Source organism: Piliocolobus tephrosceles, chromosome 14 (assembly GCF_002776525.5).
Source record: "Piliocolobus tephrosceles isolate RC106 chromosome 14, ASM277652v3, whole genome shotgun sequence".
NCBI lineage: Eukaryota > Metazoa > Chordata > Mammalia > Primates > Cercopithecidae > Piliocolobus > Piliocolobus tephrosceles.
Genome location: NC_045447.1, coordinates 41,898,068 through 41,908,641, shown reverse-complemented (window position 1 = coordinate 41,908,641; position 10,574 = coordinate 41,898,068).

Sequence of the window (10,574 nt, the reverse complement as noted above, 5' to 3'; positions counted from 1 at the left end):
GATGGACACTTCACAGGTGGAGGGGAAGGGGACAGCACATACCCACCAGGGGCCAGAGGATGAGCCTTTTGGAGAGTCCTTCTAGTTCTCCTTTCCTCTGTCTCACAGGCGGGAATGCAGTAGTGCAATCATAGCTCACTGGAGCCTTGAACTTCTAGACTCAAGCAATCCTCCCACCTTGGCCTTCCAAAGTGTTGGGATTACAGGTGTGAGCCACCGCACCTGGCCCCTTCCTGGGGCTTCTATCCAAATGTAAGGTTTGTGCTGGGACCACCTGTAGGAAATTGCCACCTTGTGGGTAATGCGGGAATTACAGATCTAGAAAAGACAATATTCCTTAATTCTCAATTCAGTATGTATTGCCTAATAATTACAAGCCACAGTGCTGGAATAAGGAGCTGTCTATCAGGTGGAGAGAACAGAAATGCATACAGAAGTCACTGAATGTTCAGAGGTATGCCTGAAGCAATAGGTTGGTGAGGGAGGACATTGAAAGCTTCAAGATGACACCTGCACTGAGTCGGGTAAAAAGTGGTCTTTAGGGGCCATGTTCACTTTCCATCCTGCAGCACAGGATAGGAAAGGATTCATCACACAGCTCTTCAGGGCAGGGCTGGGGCAAGCACCCAAGTTTCTGGGTATCTCAGCCCTGAGCTCTTTCTTATATATGGTTGGCCTTCAGTTTAAATGGATCCCACTCCTGGTGCTCTAGAAATGGCTTTTGCAGAATCTGATCTTCTGCTCCTGACTGTTCCCAGGCCCCGTCATGGTAATTGGTCACAGCCAGCTTTCTGATGCAGTAATCTCTTCCTTTGTGATCTGCATTCTGTCTATGTGAAACTGCAAAACACTAAAACTCTCCCTAGGGTGAATACTGTGCTGCAGCCAGGATCTTGTCCTCCCTGGGAAGAAGAAACAAGGTGTGTCCCAAGAGAATTTATCCTCAGGGACTAGCATAGTCCTTGGTACGTAGGTATTTTGTAAATATTTGTGATATGAATGAATGAGTGAAGACAGGAGAGGTGGGTAGGCCTGAGAGGTTAGTCCCAGCTCTCCTGTGGGCTTATCCAGAGTTGAGTCTTCTCTGGAATAGTCTGGAAAGATTAGTTGGGGACAGATTACAAAGGTCGCTGAATGCCCAGCTAAAAAGATTGGCTTTCTTCTACTAGCAGAGGGGAAGTAAACCTGTTAGAGAACAGGGAAGGAGCAGGATCAGAATATAGGTTGATTGCATTTCTTGTCAAAGAGAGAAAAATAGTCCCAAGTCAAAACTCATATCTGTCCCAGAAAGCCATTGATATTACTTTGTGAACCCAAAAATATCGGAGACAGGTTTCAATCAATTTAGAAAGTTTATTTTGCCGGGGTTAAGGACACACCTGTGACACAGCCTCAGGAGGTGCTGACAACATGTGCCCAAGGTGGTCGGGGCACAGCTTGCTTTTATACACTTTAGGGAGAGATGAGACATCAATGAATACGTGTAAGAAGTACATTGGTTCTGTCTGGTGTGGTGGGACAACCGGAAGTGGGGGCTTCTAGGTCATAGGTAGATAAGAGACAAATGATTGCATTCTTTTGAGTCTCTGATTAGCCTTTCCCTGAATACAGAGTTTACGTGTGAGAGGAAGGTAGAGGAATAGTCACTTATCCATTAGTCTGGCTCAGTGAATCTGCACTTTTACATAAACAATAGGGCAGAGGAAGCAATGAGATGTGCATTTGTCTCGGGTGAACGAAGGGATAACTTTGAGTTCTGCCTGTCCTTTGTATGGCACGTGTGAAGATAAGCCATCAATTTACATAGCCAAGGTGAAATTCAACAGAACCATTTAGGGTAAAGACCTTGAGGCCCACAAAGAATTTCCTTGTGGCTAAATTATGAGAAAGGTATGTAGCTCTTTTTTTTTTTTTTAATTGAAACTTTGTAGCTACCTTATTTAGAAATAAAATGGGAAGTAGGTTTGCCTGACTTAGTTCCCAGCTTGGCTTTCCCCTTTAGCTTAATGAGGGTCCAAGATTGATTTTCCATTCACATCTTAATGAAGAAATTGCACTAGGTCTTCTAGATATCTGAGTTCTTTTGTTTCTAATTTCTAGTTCTAGTTTGGTTTCTATTTCTAGTTTCTATTGCTAGTTCTTAATTTAATAATTAAGCCATGTCTCTAGAGAATAACTAGAAGCTGGCCTGTAATAAGCTTACAAACACTCAGGAAACAAGCACAACCTTTGTGATACACTGTTGAATTTCCTTCTGTGACATCACCCAGGCTGTGAACCCTACTACATACAGGGCCCCAGGACAGTAACTCTTCCTAACCTGGATCTGGTGTAGTCAGTCATCTCTTTCCTCACTCTCTGCCAACTGCAGCACCATTGCATAACTCCTGGAAAAAAGTCTGTAGTGGAGTGCTATAGGGCTCTGTTCTATTAAATGTTTTTATTGGTAACCTAGATGAACTCAGAGAGAGTATTCAAATGCCCCCAAAGAAATTAATGTACATTGGATAGGAAAAACAATATTCAAAAAGTCTTGTGTAGCTTAGCATGGTGAAGAGAAATCAAATGTTGAAATGTTCTGGAGATACATGTCAAGTTCTATGTTTGAGTTCAATGCAAACATGAGAAAGCCCAAGAGAAGGGAAATGAAATCTATCGTGCTGGTTTCAAAAGGATCCAAGTCTGGAGCATGGCAGCCCCTCAGAAGAGAGTCTTTACTACTATAAACCAAATATTCCAGAATTTTGCATTTTAAAACCAATGTCCAGAATTTAGACATTTTAAAACCAATGTCTTAGCTTTTTTCCCCCACTTTAAGGTGGCTGCCTTTCCAATGTCCCCAGAACGGTTGGTGACTACTCAATAATGATTCTTCCTTAATGATATAAAGAGAGGAATTGTAAAATTGTGAGGAAACTTGCCATGATCATCCAAGAATTTAAAATATCCATTTGAAGTCTGGGAAATGGAGCCAGGAAGCACACTGCAGATGGGCACTCCTGGAAGTGATAGCATCTCTGCGTACCTAGAAAGAGAAGAGCTTTGCAATTATTTTCTACGAACCATCTGACAGAGATGTACCAAGAACCGCTTCTTTCAGTGAAGGAGACAGCCTGATTTCAGAGGAAATGCATCTACAGTGTTTCTTTGCTTTTAGACATCCAGCAAAAGAGGTATGTTGTACTCAATCTTTGTATTTCTCTTTCTCTTTTGTTTTTCTTTCATCATTTTCATTTTGAGGATAAGTATGTATGGAGCCTCCCCTGTATCCCAGACATCATGCTGAATCAGATCTAGCTGTGGCTTCCAAGCCACTCTGGCCTAGAAAGGGGCTGTGACTTTGTGACTGTGTGCTCAATACCTGGCACATAGTCGGCTCCCAATGATAGCTAATGTTCACTGAGTGCTTACTGTCTGTCAGGCACCCTGCTAAGTATTCTATGTCTACTAGCTCATTTCAGCCCCACTGTCCATAAGGTAGGTATAGCTTATCTTAGATACAACTGAGGCTCAGAGAGGTGAACAATGAAACTTGCCTGAGGTTACACAGCTGATAAATGATGGAGTTGGCCCTCAAGTCCACACTTGGAACCACTGCACCTATTTCTCCATAAGTGTGTGTTAAATGAACAAATAAACATATGACATGAAAGGATGTAGGTCAAGCCCAGACAGAAGATTGCATCATGGCAATCAGAAGATATTTCATGGCAGATTCTGCTTGAGGCAGGACTTAATGAACAAGAGCCATGCCAATCAGTAGAGGTGGGAGGAGCCGCTCCAGGCAGGAGTGAAGAGGTCAGGGTTGGCAAACACAAATGGCCTGAGTCTGTCAGTTATGGTGTTTGTTCACTGCCTCCATGACTCTCCTACTCCACCATGGCTGATTCGATCTGGGGTGTTATGGACCAAACCGTGTCTCCCTCCCGAATTCCTATGTTGAAGCCCTAACTCCCAGTGCTTTAGAATGTAACTGTATTTGGAGATAGGACATTTATAGAGGTAATTACATCAAAATGAAGCTTTATCCTTAAAATAAAGGATGGACCACGTGGTGCTTGCAAGTCCTCTATATTCTGTGCTGTGTCTGCTATGGTAACACCAGCTGCTAGAACAAATAAGCCCCACTCTTCACCAGCTTATTACAATAGAACTTTGCTTCTTGCTCATGCACTAGTCTGTGAGACGACAGCCTGTGTAGAAGACAGTTTTGTCTGCATGGTGATTCATGGACCCAGATGCCTTCCATCCTGTGATTCTATATCCTTTAGAGCCTTAGAGTCCAGCCAACAGATGGGGAAGGAGAAGGTGGGAAAGACACGCTTGTTCCTTGGCCATCTTGGCGTAGAAGTGACACACATCACTTTGGCTCACACTCCATGGGTGAGACCTAGTCCATGTCTGTCCCTAGATGCCAGGGAGGCTTGGGAGTATGGCCTGGGATGAAAATATCCTTACTTTATGGAAAGGGAGCAGGAACACCTGGTGGACAGCTAACGGGTCCACCATGTGGTTGGAATTCAGTTCTGAACTTGTCTCCAGCCTCTTCTCCCCACAAATGGGCTGCCTTGTTTCCAAGAGAATCTAGAAGCCAGTGCTCCTAGTGTATTGCCTTAAGGCAGAGTCCTAGTTTATTGCCTGTAATAATTTTTACACCTGACCAAAGGGGCCATGGCTGTTCGGCAATGCTCCGACAGCTCAGGGGGATGGTGCCTACAGCAGGAGCTTGAAAGGGCCAGCAAGAGCCCAGGAGAGAGGAAATAGGAGTGTAAGTCCTACGTCTGCAGCATGAGAAGGGGAGCTGAATAGTCAGCAGTGTTCTGGAATGAGGAAGCAGGCTGCCTGCTTGCTTTCATTTCTTAGGTAAATATTTGCTAGAAGTTTGCCTTTTCTCTGAGTTTTTCGGTGCTGTGACGAGAACTGGGCAGAACATAAGCTCATCAGAAGCAGTGACATCCAAGAGCCCTGAGAAACCCGAAGAACAATTGAGAGAAGTCTCCTTTGCCAACACGTTGCCCACTAGGGCTGCACGTGGTACCCCCACTCCAAGATGCTTCCCAAAAACACCAGGTAAGCTTTAAGAGGCAGATCTGAGACAAGTCATGCTGGATAGCTGCATGTTCCTAGTAACTGTCTTCTTTGATGCTGGTGATTAATGAAAACCGGGAGAAAGGCATGTTTTAGCTAATTCGTAGACAGGTTGGCATGGAGGAAATAACATAGATATGTTACTTGGTCAGTGAATAGATTTCCTTTCATCCACAGTTCAGAGACAGAGTGGAGTGGGCAGTGCCCAGATGTGTTGTTAGGGGGCCTGGGTTCAAATCCTGGAGTTTCCTCATCTCTGAATCAGGTGTGATAACCCCTGCCTTACCTAAACCACAGCTTTGTGAAGATCATATGAGAACAAGAATGTGAAAGGATTCGAGATCCGTAAAGTCCTGCCCTAATGGCAGGAATTAAGAATTCTTATTCTAACCTTCAAATGTTTTAGATCCAAGAACTGAAAGCCTACTCCAAAATATAACAAAAAATGCAACCATCACCTTCTGGCATCACAGTATCTGTTTAGAACTGTGGAGGATCAAAGAGGGAAATGAGCCATGAAAACACCAACAAGAATAATAAGAGTCACTTGGGAAAGGAGATACCCGGAATCCCACCCACGGGAAGGGGGAGGGAGCCTGAGTGCAGTGAATGGAAAAGACCTGAGGCCGGAAACAGACCAGAGGGACGGCTTGTAGGACTGGTGGACAGGGAGCACAGGAGACAGCCAGAGGTAGGCAAAGACTGGAACTGGAAGGTCTGAGAGCATTATTCCTTTTCCCCCTCTCTCCAGCTGGCCCCTTGGGCTTGGAGAAGATAAAGGCTAAGAGGACAATTTTTAGGAAGATCCCTCTGGTCACAGGATGGAAAATGGGTAGGAGGTAGGAGCCCGGACAGGAGGCGACTGAGATAGTCCAGACAAAGGGGACAGTGGCCAAGACGAATGTGGTGGCTTTCGGGGTGGAGAGATGTGTCTGGATTTGGCAGGGATTGGAGAGGAAGGAGTAGAGGATGACTTTGGGTGCATGACTTGGATGAATGGGTCTGGGGTGGTTCCATTCCTGAGATAAGGATGCCAGGGGAGGAGCAGGAAGTTGGGGTGTTCAGATGGGACATGTTGGACTGGGGTGTTCAGATGGGACATGTTGGACTGGGGTGCCCATGGGACATCCAGAGACAGATAACCAGGAGGCTGACAATTGGCCCTGTGGTCTGGAATTAGAGGGAAAGTCCAGGATGGACCCAGAGAATGTGGCCTACCCTTTGGTGCCAGCTGTGCCCCTTGGACCCTTGACGTTCCTTTGAAGTCAGCACCATGCCCCTGAGAGCTTCTCCCCATCCCTCTCAGGGCCCCCTTTCCATCACGGTCCTCTTCCTGGGTACGGCTCAGCTAGTCAGGGCCCTTCTCACAGGGCAGGACCCAGCCTGAGCAAGTAATTCTGATTTGTCTACCAGTGAGGGGTGGGGAAGGGGTGTCGCTGTCCCCACTAAGGACCCCAGAAACCTTTATCAATGTTTTAATGTCATTGTAGTGCCTGAATATGTTTCCTCTTTGGAAAATATAAGAAGGGTTCAAACTCCAGCTCTGCCAGCCTCTAGCTAAGTGACTTTGGGCTTTTAGTTAACCTCTCTAAAGCCTCAGTTTTCTCATCCATGAAGCGGGAATACTAGTACATGTTACACAGGTTGTGAAGGGTTAAGTGAGACAATAACTGTAAGAACCTTATCCAAATGCCCAGCACACAGCTCACATTCAACACACAATGGCTATTATTATTGTTACTTTTGTTAAGTGAAAAGAAATGAAAATGAGTATGGCTTTATTAGACAGTTAAGAAAGGAAGGAGGTAGAAAAGAAAAGTTTTTGTCTTCTTCAACCACCAATTTTTTTGGTAGCATTCTCTGAACTTTTCAGACATGCATGAAAACACCCCCATGTTTTCTAAAGCAGAGCATCAGCCAGAGCTGACAATTCCTAGCCATACAGCAAGGTCAAAATGAATGGAGAAGTCAAGGCAAAGACAAAGAGAACAGAGATTTGAACATACAGAGAAGAAAGAGAGAGGCTCCAGGATAAAGTGAAATAAAAACAGGGTGTTTATGTGTGGGCTTGATTGCAGAACTTTTCCCTGATTCTCAGAAGGTCATAGAAAGTGGCAGACGCAGAGACAAGCCAACACAGAGAGAGAGAAAGGCAGGGAGCTACATGTGATGCTCTGAGGGGCTGTCAAAGGCAAGCCTGCAGGGGAAAAGGAGAAACTGGGAAACAATCAGAAAGACAGTCAGCAAGCTTATGTGGGTTTATGGTAGTCATGGACTTCCTCTTATTTTATTTTAAAAATTTAAGCTTTTTATTATGGAAATGTACAAACCCATACAAAAGAAAAGAGAATAGTATCATGAACCACCAGCTTCAACAATTGTCAACACATGGCCAATCTTGTTGTACTGATACTCCCCCATCCCCTCCTCCTCTCCTAGGCAGCCTATTATTTCATCATGAATTTCATTTTGTGTTTTTGTTTGAGACAGTCTCACTCTGTCACCCAGGCTGGAGTGCAGTGGTGCAATCACAGCTCACCACAGCCTTGGTCTCCCTGGCCCAGCTGATCCCCCCAGCTCAGCCTCCTGAGTAGCTGGGACCATAGACATGCACCTCTAAGCCCAGCTAAGCTTTTTATTTTTTGTAGAGATGGGGGTCTCCCTATGTTTCCCTGCTTGGTCTCAAACTCTTGGGCTCAAGTGATCCTCCTCTATCAGCCTCCCAAAGTGCTGGGATTATAGGCTTGAGCCACCGTGCCCTGCCTGGATTTCATTTTTGAAAAGAATTCTGCTTTCTCCATGGAATTCTTAAAGTGGTGTACAAGTGATCTTGAGAAGTTTGTTCTCAAACCTCCACAAGCCCCTGCCATTCTCTTGTTTTGATTCTGAGAGAGCCCAGACTGCCCTGGCCATAGGAGCTGAAAATTACATTGAAATCAGAACTTGGCAGTCAGAGAGTTCTTTTATGATCATCCAGATTGTTAGCATTCAATGCCTGGCTCCCCAACTTGCTAGCTGTGTAAGTTGGACAATATTCTGGATCTTTCAGTGCCTCAGTTTCCTCATCTGTGAAATGGAGTGATAATGTACCTTTCCCATAGGGCTGTTGTGAGGATGAAACGAGGTGGTAAACATACTAAATGTTTAAAACAAAGCTTTGGCACATAGTAGACCCTTAAGGGATGTTAGCTTTCCCTTCACCTGTTTAGGAAACATGAGCGAGTGCCAACTGTTGCCAGAGGTATGGGCAGGAGCTGGGCACAGGGAGCTGAATGAGAAGGGCTTCTGCCCTCGAAGAGCTCCCCATTCAGTGGGGGACACAGACCTATGAAAAGTTAGCTCCAAACAGTGGACTGGTGGCTGTGACACTGGGCCGTGTCCCAAGCAGTCCATCCCATCCCCTCAATTCAGAAGTGAGCAAACAGAGACCTAGGGGTCCCCTGAGCCTAAGGAGCCACAGTGGTTAGCAGCAGAGCTGGGATGGGCTCAAAGTGAATTTTCCTGACTGGGCCTCTTCACATGAAGGCTTCAAAGGAGGTCAGCGGCTCAGGAGGGCACGTGGCCTATGCTGGGCAAAGGTGCTGGGCTTTGGGTCAGTCTTCCTGCAGTAGGGAAGGGTAAGATTGGTCATGGGGCCAGGCGTGGGCAGCCGTTCTGGTTACTGGTTAACCAGGTGGGGACTGCAATTCACTGCATGGTCAGGGGCCCAAAGGTAGTGGAGTCCTTGGCACTTTCCGCCCTAGCAGAAGGCCAGGGATGCCAGCCTGGCTGAGCACAGCTATGCATAGCACTGGACTAGGGCTGGGGGATGGAAGGCAGAGCCTGTGGGGAACGGGAGAGGTTGCCAGGGCTTACCAGATGCTCTGGGGACAGAGAAGCAGACAGGGTCCAGGCTCTGAGGAGGTAGAAACGCAACCAGTGACAGTCCCCTCTCAGTTCTGTGAAAGGAAAAACACCTTTCTTTTGTCAGAGTTGTCCAAAAGCGGGGAAAAGACTGAGAATAAGTACAAGTGATCTGATACAGAGGTTTGTTCTCAAACCTCCACAAGCCCCTGCCATTCTCTTGTCTTGATTCTGGGTAGTTGAATAGAACTACTCTTTGGGCACGAGTCTGGGCACTCGACTCTCATTGTATCTCATCCACACAGAGCCCTGGAAGGGGGACACTGGATCCATTTTCAGGATGAGAAGAGTAAGACCCAAAGAGGGGCATGGCTCGCCCACAGTCACACAACTGGCGCGTGGTGGAGCTGGGACTCACTCTCATGGTCTTCCTGGCTCCAAAGCCCACACTTTCCCACTGATCCTGGCTGACTCAGCAAGATGGCAGGGTTGGCCTGGGAGGTACAGGGTTCCTACCCTTGAAAGTGCCCATATGGAGCTTCAGGGCTGCCCTGTGGGGAGGGAGAGTGGCAGAGAGTGCAGAGGCATTCACACTTCCCATGGGTGGATGCTAGTCTGTGATTCCACTACTTGGAGTGGATGAGGGGCCAGGAGGCAGCTCAGCCATATACAGGCCAAGTACACACACTGCAGAGTGTGTGTCTCCCTGGCACCCGCCCTTCCTGCATTCTTTCCTTCCTTCCTTCACTCACTTATTCATTCAGCAAGCACTTACTTGGATTTATTATGTACCTTGCCTGAAGTCTAGAAGCTCAGGGTAGGGGTTGGGTAAGGGACAGTTGGAATTCACAGTTGAATAAAACGTGTTTCTAGCTCTTGAAAAGTTCATAACTGGAAAGTGAGAGATGAGACGTGAAAAATAGCATGAAGAAGATTTGATGAGTGCTAGAGAGGACCCTCAGCCAAGTTCAGTGGGGCTGGGGGAGGAGAAGTGGGAGGGAGGAGGGAATGACTTTGGGTCAGGGAGGAGCGAGGAGGAGGGCCCAGAGAGGCAATAAGGTCTGAGCTAAAGTTTCCACCCGACCTCATTTGCTGTTTACACATCTGAGCAGGTCGCAGTGTTCAGGATCCTACAGTGTGAAGACACATATTTGCAGAATGCATCAGAGGCCTTCATGGACAGATGGCCCCCTAGCAATCATCTGATAGTCAAGTTTGTGTTTTTTCCAAACACTTGGTTGCAACCCATTAGTGGGCTGTAAAATCAATTTAGCGTTTATGACCAGCGTTGTACAAAATGGAATGGGACAGAGTACAAATGACTTGAACCAAATTAGGACTACCAAAGGGCATTGAGCATAGTAAGGGTATTGTTTTGTGAAAATTCATTAAACTTGCATGCACAGAAGTTTGTTAAACATGCATGTGTGCACACACACATCTCAACTGGGTCATAGTTGTAACTATGAGTAGTGTGTTATATATGTAACACATACAACTGTGACTTGTAGTTAAAAAATGTTGTCTGGTCCAGTGTCCTCATTTTACAAAGTAGAGAAAAAGGATTTGTGCAATGCAGAGCGTAGGGAGAAGAGCATAGGGTGGGGCACTGGCTTTCTCCTGAGTTCTTTTATTTAACCTTG